This window comes from Aegilops tauschii, chromosome 4, assembly GCF_002575655.3.
Source record: "Aegilops tauschii subsp. strangulata cultivar AL8/78 chromosome 4, Aet v6.0, whole genome shotgun sequence".
NCBI classification, from domain to species: Eukaryota; Viridiplantae; Streptophyta; class Magnoliopsida; order Poales; family Poaceae; genus Aegilops; species Aegilops tauschii.
In genome coordinates, this window is record NC_053038.3 from 427,186,257 (window position 1) to 427,196,540 (window position 10,284).

A 10,284-nucleotide genomic window follows, 5' to 3' on the forward strand; every position below is an offset into this window, starting at 1 on the left:
TAGGACAAAACGGATCTACTCAAACATCATAAGATAGCCATACATCATTGGGAAATAATATATACCATTGAGCACCATGTTTAAGTAGAGATTACAGCGTGTAAAAGATAGGTTACACCGCTGCATCAAGGGGGAAAGAGTTGGTGATGAGGGCGGTGAAGTTGTTGGTGTAGATCGCGGTGATGATGATGGCCCCCGGCAGCGTTCCGGTGCCACCGGAAGCAAGGGGGAGAGACCCCTCCTTCTTATTCTTCTTCCTTGACCTTCTCCCTAGATGGGAGAAGGGTTTCCCCTCTGGTCCTTGGCTCCCATGGCGCGGGAGGGGCGAGAGCCCCTCCGAGATTGGATCTGTCTCTCTGTCTCTCTCTGCTTCTGCGTTCCCAGATTCTGCCCTTTCACCGTTTCTTATATATCTGGAGATCTGTAACTCCGATTGGATTGAAACCTTCGCCCAGATTTTTCTCTGAAAATTAGCTTTCTTGCGGCCAAAAAAGAGCAGTAACCGCCTTACGGGGTGCCCACGAGGGTTAGGGTGCAGGCGCGCCCCCTGCCCCGTGGCCCCCTCGGGCACCGTCTCGCGTTGGTTTTTTCCCAAAAATCATAAATATTCCAAAAATGATCTCCGTCCGTTTTTATCCTGTTTGGACTCCGTTTGATATTGGGTTTCTGCGAAACATAAAACATGCAACAAACAGGAACTGGCACTGGGCACTGGATCAATATGTTAGTCCCAAAAATAATATAAAAAGTTGCAAAAGTATATCAAAGTTGTAGAATATTGGCATGGAACAATCAAAAATTATAGATACGACGGAGGCGTATCAGTCAGCAAGGCAAGTTACACTTTGATCATAATCTTCTATACCCAGTTTTTACTATGCATTAGTATTACTCCTCAAATTTTTGCATGAGTAGGATTGGGAGCATGTGGTTTGGTTGTAGTATTATGAGGTAGGAACCTAATACCTTTTGATCACCCCGGGAAAATACATTACGCTTTATTGCTTAGCCATGCTCATAGACGGGGATTGGATCGTGATTCACACGGAAGTTATGAGAGTTATTAATCTTGGATAACATTAAGGTGGCAACTTTAATACACATCTGGGTGGATAGGTTGGGGCACCTGGGGATACCAGTGTTGTCCATTAAGGGAGATCACGGGGTATCCGTGTGATTTTTCCTCCGTTCACCACCCAGGCTCAAAGGGATCATATGATATTTCATGACTAGAAACTTCCGTGTGCAGCCACGAGCCATTATGGGCTCTGGCATAGTTGAGTAAGTTGTATGAGCTCTCAAAGAGGCGGACTAGCAGATGTAGAGGGAAAGTAGGTGTACCGGTCTGCCCAGAGTAGAGAGTAAGTGCTTCAGAAAGACTATGTCTCTATCTTCCAAACATGGATGCGGTCGAGTCTTGTGGGGAAAAGTGTGCAACCTCCGCAGAGTGTATAAACTAATCATGGTTAGCCGTGTCCCCGGTTATGGACATCTTTAGTATCTGAAATTGGATATTATTGTTGATCTCATCACTCTTTAATTAATTGAATTGGGTTTAATGATGATATTGTTTAATTGGGATTTGAGTTGGGGGAACCTTCTCAAATATTGGAATAACTTGGGAGTAGTTTAAACAAATTTAGTCCTTTGTTGTAGGGAAAAACTAGCTTTATGCAAAATCATGAACTTAGAGCCTCCACCAGCCAAATATTGCATGTAGATGCAGTTCTTGCATTTCATTGCTTTACAGTGTAACTCTGCCAGCATATTCAGTGTGCTAACCTACACGGCTGCAACGTCTCATGTTGCATACTACTCAGACAACGAATAAGGTGCGATAGGTCATTGTCTTGCACTCAGTTATGCCGTTGGAGTTGATGGACTCATTTACCTTCGAAGCTTCCGCAGTTATTTAGTTTAGATGGCCTCCAGCCATGATATTTTTGTAATCATACTCTTTATGAGGACTCGATGTAATAAGTGTGTGATTGAACTCTGTTATAATTCCTCGATTACTGTGTGTGTCAGCATTACCGATCCAGGGATGACACTGAAACACAGAGACTTCGGTCCATTCGGATCATGGTCGCTACAAGATGGTATCAGAGCACACGCTGATTGTAGGACGCGACCACTAGAATAAGCCACATGATTTCTCTTCTCTACTCATTTCTAATTCGCCTCTATTTCCACTCTATAGATGGCACACCCCAGGAACAAGTTCACTCAGCCGGATGACGACACCCCTTTCAGACGACACTTGAAGGAAGTCACTAAGTACCCGAACATCGGACTACCAAGCTTCACGGGGACTTTCTCTGCAACTGTACCGGAAGAGGAGCACTGGAAGATCAAAGTCTCGGTACCTGGGAGGACATTTGCGCCAACAACGGAGCCTATTTATTTCTACCTGGATGCACCAAGCTGGAGTTTGGGAAAGAGCATGGCAGCCCATATCACTTTTGGACACATATGTGAGGTGTATCACAAAGAGCTGGAAAACACTATCTACCAAATATGTGGCCACCAATATGAAGAATGGGAGATGATTCGTACCAGGAGGGATGGATCAATTGCAGCTTACATTCAGGAGATGGGTGATCATATTCGCCGACAAGAGAATCAACTGTGCTTCAACATGAAGAAGATCAAGAAGCTGATGAAGAAGAACAACGAGCTAGAAGAGGAACTCAAATTTACCCGCGATGGATATGAGGAAGAAATTGCCGTACTACTGGAGAAGCATGAAGATTTGAAGATGAAGCTAGGACTACCAGTGGAGAGTCACAAGCGAGAGTCAGCAAAGGAGATCCATTCAGAGGACTACATCATCTTGGACGACACTGACACGGATAGTGATGCAAATGATGACAATGATGACGACTACGTTGACGAAGGTGGAGCAGATATCATGGAGTCTTCCTCTGATCAAAATTTCTAGATGACCACCATGTAACTAGTAGTATTCTTCCAAGTAGTTAGCATCGATCGAGTTTGTAATCGTAGTTTAGATCATTTGTGTGAACCATGTGTGCCATTGAATGAAGTGAATTGATTGTGTTTGTCTCATGAGCATATGGGTAGTGAATCTCTCTTATACCTTCTTCTCTTCTGTTTTCTCACCCCTTCTAACCCATCAGATGCCTCCGAGACGTGACAATGGATTTGTGCTCCCACCGGAGCTCACTCAGTTGATCCAGCAGCAGAATGCCTTGATGCAGATGCTAGTTCAGAACCAGAACCAAGGCAACAACAACAACCCACCACCACCCACCACCCTGTGGACAACCTAGACCGATTTTTGAGGTTGAATCCGCCGATGCTCTCTAGTAGCACCGAGCCGATTGTTGCAGATGATTGGCTCCGCAAGATTTGAAGAGAGCGAACCACTGCAGGATGCACAGATGCGGAGAGAGTGCGCTTTGCCGCACATCAGCTTGATGCACCCGCAACATCTTGGTGGGAGAATTTCACCGCCACTTGCCCCATTGATACAGTGACATGGGATCAGTTTCAGCAGGCTTTCCGCACCGCCCATGTTTCAGCAGGAGCTATGAACATGAAGAAGCGTGAGTTTCGCAACTTGCACCAAGGAGGCCGTACAGTGGGACAGTATGTGGATGAGTTTAGCAAGTTAGCACGCTATGCCCCGGATGATGTGGCCACAGATGCCGAAAAATAGGAGAAGTTTCTTGAGGGACTCAATGATGAGCTGAGTATGCAGTTGATGGTGGCAACATTCAAGAACTACCAGGAGTTGGTAGACAGGGCCCTCATGATAGAAGGCAAGCAGCAACAGATTGACAATCGCAAGAGGAAGTATGGACAGGGGAGGAACACCGCTGGAGCTCAGCAGAAGCCCCGCTATACCCCGTACTCTGGAGGACATACTCATAACCATGGAGGCCATAACCATGGAGGACACACGCACAACGGAGCAAGTTCGCACAACCACAGTGGCTCCAAGAATGGCAATGGGAATGGAGGAAGCAATAGTCAGAACCGTTCCAACACCTCAACACCAGCCAAGAGGGATCTGAGCCACATTACTTGTTTCAAGTGCCAGAAGACTGGACATTATGCCAATCATTGTCCTGAAACCAATAATGGAAACGGCAATGGAGGTTCTGCAAAGAAGCCCAACCCCTTCACCAAAGGTCATGTGAACCACGTCAGTGTGGAGGAGATTGAGGATCAACCTGACACAGTTGTCGGTAAGTTTTTGATTAATGCATTTACAACAATTGTTCTTTTCGATACTGGTGCATCACATTCATTCATATCAAGGGGATTTGTGGATAAGTATAAGTTGCCAACAGTAGCCCTTAAGTCACCTATGTTAGTAAGTTCCCCAGGAGCGGAGTATATGGCTAGTAGGGGATGCTATCAGTTGCCAGTAACCATAGGGACATGTTTTCCCCACCGACCTGATTGTTCGGGAGTCACAAGGATTGGATGTGATACTAGGCATGTATTGGCTATCCAAGTTTGAGGGAAACATCGATTGCGCTAGTAAATCAATTCTTCTCACCACCCCAGAAGGAAAGAGGATCAAGTATGTATCCAGGCATGCGCCGAGGAGGACTCAGGTGAATTCCTTATCAGGAGTTGTACAGGAGGAAGTACCAATGGTGAAGCATTACCCGGACATATTTCCAGAGGAGTTACCAGGCATGCCACCGGATCGAGATATAGAGTTTTTGATTGAGTTATTGCCAGGCACCGGACCAATATCCAAGAGACCGTATCGGATGCCGGCTAAGGATCTGGAAGAAATTAAGAAGCAGATAAAGGAGTTACTGGAGAAAGGTTACATTCGACCAAGTTCATCACCTTGGGGAGCCCTAGTGCTTCTATTGGATAAGAAGGATGGATCTTTGAGAATGGTTGTCGATTATCGTGCGCTGAATGAGGTGAGGATCAAGAACAAGTACCCTCTGCCGATGATCACTGATTGTTTGACCAGTTGCAAGGAGCTAAAGTTTTCTCCAAGATCGATCTTTGATCAGGTTATCACCAGTTGAAGATCCGAGAGCAGGATATACCTAAGACAGCTTTTACCACGAGGTATACTATAATAGTATACTGTTGTGTCATTTGGTTTGACTAATGCCCCTGCCTATTTCATGAGTATGATGAACAAGGTGATCATGGAGTTTTTGGATAAATTCGTCGTGGTGTTCATTGATGACATTTTGGTCTACTCGAAGAATGAAGAAGAGCATAAGGAGCATTTGCGTTTGGTTCTTGAGAAGCTCAGAGAACAACAGTTGTATGCCAAATTCAGCAAATGTGAGTTTTGGTTAAATGAAGTTTGATTTCTCGGACATGTTATATCCGGAGAAGGAATAGCAGTAGTGTTGGGAATCGTAGCATAATTTTAAAATTTTCCTACGCTCACCAAGATCCATCTATGCAGTATACTAGCAACGAGGGGAAAGGAGTGCATCTACATACCCTTGTAGATCGCGAGCGGAAGCGTTCCAATGAACGTGGATGACGGAGTCGTACTCGCCGTGATTCAAATCACCGATGACCGAGTGCCGAACGGACGGCACCTCCGCGTTCAACACACGTGCGGTGCAGCGACGTCTCCTCCTTCTTGATCCAGCAAGGGGAAGGAGAGGTTGATGGAGATCCAGCAGCACGACGGCGTGGTGGTGGATGTAGCGGGTCTCGGCAGGGCTTCGCTGAGCTTCTGCGAGAGGGAGAGGTGTAGCAGGGGAGGAGGGAGGCGCCCAAGGCTGTAATGTTGCTGCCCTCCCTCCCCCCCCTTTATATAGGCCCCCTGGGAGGGGGGGCGCCGGCCAAGATCCCATCAAGGGAGGGGGCGCCGGCCAAGGCGGGAGACTTGCCCCCCAAGGCAAGTAGGGCGCCCCCCCCACCCTAGGGTTTCCAACCCTAGGCGCAGGGGGGAGGCCCATGGGGGGCGCCCCAGCCCACTAGGGGCTGGTTCCCTTCCCAGTTCAGCCCATGGGGCCCTCCGGGATAGGTGGCCCCACCCGGTGGACCCCCGGGACCCTTCCAGTGGTCCAGGTACAATACCGATAACCCCCGAAACTTTCCCGGTGGCCGAAACTTGACTTCCTATATATAGTTCTTCATCTCCGGACCATTCCGGAACTCCTCGTGACGTCCGGGATCTCATCCGGGACTCCGAACAACTTTCGGGTTTCCGCATACTCATATCTCTTCAACCCTAGCGTCACCGAACCTTAAGTGTGTAGACCCTACGGGTTCGGGAGACATGCAGACATGACCGAGACGCCTCTCCGGTCAATAACCAACAGCGGGATCTAGATACCCATGTTGGCTCCCACATGTTCCACGATGATCTCATCGGATGAACCACGATGTCGAGGATTCAATCAATCCTGTATACAATTCCCTTCGTCAATCGGTATGTTACTTGCCCGAGATTCGATCGTCGGTATCCCAATACCTTTTTCAATCTCGTTACCGGCAAGTCTCTTTACTCGTACCGCAATGCATGATCCCGTGACTAACGCCTTAGTCACACTGAGCTCATTATGATGATGCATTACCGAGTGGGCCCAGAGATACCTCTCCGTCACACGGAGTGACAAATCCCAGTCTCGATCCGTGCCAACCCAACAGACACTTTCGGAGATACCCGTAGTGCACCTTTATAGTCACCCAGTTACATTGTGACGTTTGGTGCACCCAAAGCACTCCTACGATATCCGGGAGTTGCACGATCTCATGGTCTAAGGAAAAGATACTTGACATTGGAAAAGCTCTAGCAAACGAAACTACACGATCTTTTATGCTATGCTTAGGATTGGGTCTTCTCCATCACATCATTCTCCTAATGATGTGATCCCGTTATCAACGACATCCAATGTCCATAGTCAGGAAACCATGACTATCGGTTGATCAACGAGCTAGTCAACTAGAGGCTTACTAGGGACACGTTGTGGTCTATGTATTCACACATGTATTACGATTTCCGGATAACACACTTATAGCATGAACAATAGATAATCATCATGAACAAAGAAATATAATAATAACCATTTATTATTGCCTCTAGGGCATATTTCCAACAGTCTCCCACTTGCACTAGAGTCAATAATCTAGTTACATTGTGATGAATCGAACACCCATTGCGTCCTGGTGTTGATCATGTTTTGCCCTAGGGAGAGGTTTAGTCAACGGATCTGCTACATTCAGGTCCGTATGTACTTTACAAATATCTATGTCTCCATTTTGAACACTTTCACGAATGGAGTTGAAGCGACGCTTGATATGCCTGGTCTTCCTGTAAAACCTGGGCTCCTTCGCAAGGGCAATAGCTCCAGTGTTGTCACAGAAGAGAGTCATCGGGCCCGACGCATTGGGAATCACCCCTAGGTCGGTAATGAACTCCTTTATCCAGACTGCTTCCTGTGCTGCCTCCGAGGCTGCCATGTACTCCGCTTCACATGTAGATCCCGCCACGACACTTTGCTTGCAACTGCACCAACTTACTGCTCCTCCATTCAAAATATACACGTATCCGGTTTGTGACTTCGAGTCATCCAGATCTGTGTCGAAGCTAGCGTCGACGTAACCCTTTACGACGAGCTCTTCGTCACCTCCATAAACGAGAAACATATCCTTAGTCCTCTTCAGGTACTTCAGGATATTCTTGACCGTTGTCCAGTGTTCCATGCCGGGATTACTTTGGTACCTTCCTACCAAACTTACGGCAAGGTTTACATCAGGTCTGGTACACAGCATGGCATCCATAATAGACCCTATGGCCGAGGCATAGGGGATGACACTCATCTTTTCTATATCTTCTGCCGTGGTCGGGCATTGAGCCGTGCTCAATTGCACACCTTGCAATACAGGCAAGAACCCCTTCTTGGACTGATCCATATTGAACTTCTTCAATATCTTGTCAAGATATGTACTCTGTAAAAGACCAATGAGGCGTCTTGATCTATCTCTATAGATCTTGATGCCTAATATATAAGCAGCTTCTCCAAGGTCCTTCATTGAAAAACACTTATTCAAATAGGCCTTTATACTTTCCAAGAATTCTATATCATTTCCCATCAATAATATGTCATCCACATATAATAAGAGAAATGCTACAGAGCTCCCACTCACTTTCTTGTAAACACAGGCTTCTCCATAAGTCTGTGTAAACCCAAACGCTTTGATCATCTCATCAAAGCGAATGTTCCAACTCCGAGATGCTTGCACCAGCCCATAGATTGAGCGCTGGAGCTTGCATACTTTGTCAACATTCTTAGGATCGACAAAACCTTCCGGCTGCATCATATACAACTCTTCCTTAAGGAAGCCATTAAGGAATGCCGTTTTGACGTCCATCTGCCATATCTCATAATCATAGTATGCGGCAATTGCTAACATGATTCGGACGGACTTCAGCTTCGCTACGGGTGAGAAAGTCTCATCGTAGTCAACCCCTTGAACTTGTCGATAACCCTTAGCGACAAGTCGAGCCTTATAGATCGTCACATTACCATCCGCGTCTGTCTTCTTCTTAAAGATCCATTTGTTTTCTATGGCTCGCCGATCATCAGGCAAGTCAGTCAAAGTCCATACTTCGTTTTCATACATGGATCCTATCTCGGATTTCATGGCTTCCAGCCATTTGTCGGAATCCGGGCCAGCCATCGCTTCTTCAAAGTTCGAAGGTTCACCGTTGTCTAACAACATGATTTCCAGGACAGGGTTGCCGTACCACTCTGGTGCGGAACGTGTCCTTGTGGACCTACGAAGTTCAGTAGTAACTTGATCCGAAGCTTCATGATCATCATCATTAACTTCCTCCCTAGTCGGTGCAGGCACCACAGGAACATTTTCCCGCGCTGCGCTACTTTCCGGCACGGAAGGGGTGACTATCACCTCATCAAGTTCCACTTTTCTCCCACTCAATTCTTTCGAGAGAAACTCCTTCTCCAGAAAGGACCCGTTCTTGGCAACGAAGATCTTGCCTTCGGATCTGAGGTAGAAGGCATACCCAATGGTTTCCTTAGGGTATCCTATGAAGACGCATTTCTCCGACTTGGGTTCGAGCTTTTCAGGTTGAAGTTTCTTGACATAAGCATCGCATCCCCAAACTTTTAGAAACGATAGCTTAGGTTTCTTCCCAAACCATAATTCATATGGTGTCGTCTCAACGGATTTTGACGGAGCCCTATTTAAAGTGAATGCGGCAGTCTCTAAAGCATAGCCCCAAAATGATAGCGGTAAATCGGTAAGAGACATCATAGATCGCACCATATCCAATAGAGTGCGATTACGACGTTCGGACACACCGTTTCTCTGAGGTGTTCCAGGCGGCGTGAGTTGTGAAACTATTCCACATTTCCTTAAGTGTGTACCAAACTCGTGACTTAAATATTCTCCACCATGATCTGATCGTAAGAATTTTATTTTCCTGTCACGTTGATTCTCAACCTCACTCTGAAATTCCTTGAACTTTTCAAAGGTTTCAGACTTGTGTTTCATTAGGTAGACATATCCATATCTACTTAAGTCATCAGTGAGAGTGAAAAACATAACGATATCCTCCGCGAGCCTCAACACTCATTGGACCGCACACATCGGTATGTATGATTTCCAATAAGTTGGTTGCTCGCTCCATTGTTCCGGAGAACGGAGTCTTGGTCATCTTACCCATGAGGCATGGTTCGCACGTGTCAAATGATTCGTAATCAAGAGACTCCAAAAGTCCATCTGCATGGAGCTTCTTCATGCGCTTGACACCAATGTGACCAAGGCGGCAGTGCCACAAGTATGTGGGACTATCGTTATCAACTTTACATCTTTTGGTATTCACACTATGAATATGTGTAACATCACGTTCGAGATTCATCAAGAATAAACCATTAACCAGCGGGGCATGACCATAAAACATATCTCTCATATAAATAGAACAACCATTATTCTCGGATTTAAATGAGTAGCCATCTCGAATTAAACGAGATCCAGATACAATGTTCATGCTCAAAGCTGGCACTAAATAACAATTATTGAGGTTTAAAACTAATCCCGTAGGTAGATGCAGAGGTAGCGTGCCGACGGCGATCACATCGACCTTGGAACCATTCCCGACGCGCATCATCACCTCGTCCTTCGCCAGTCTCCGTTTATTCCGTAGTTCCTGTTTTGAGTTACAAATATGAGCAACCGCACCGGTATCAAATACCCAGGAGCTACTACGAGTACTGGTAAGGTACACATCAATTACATGTATATCACATATACCTTTGGCGTTGCCGGCCTTCTTGTCCGCTAAGTATT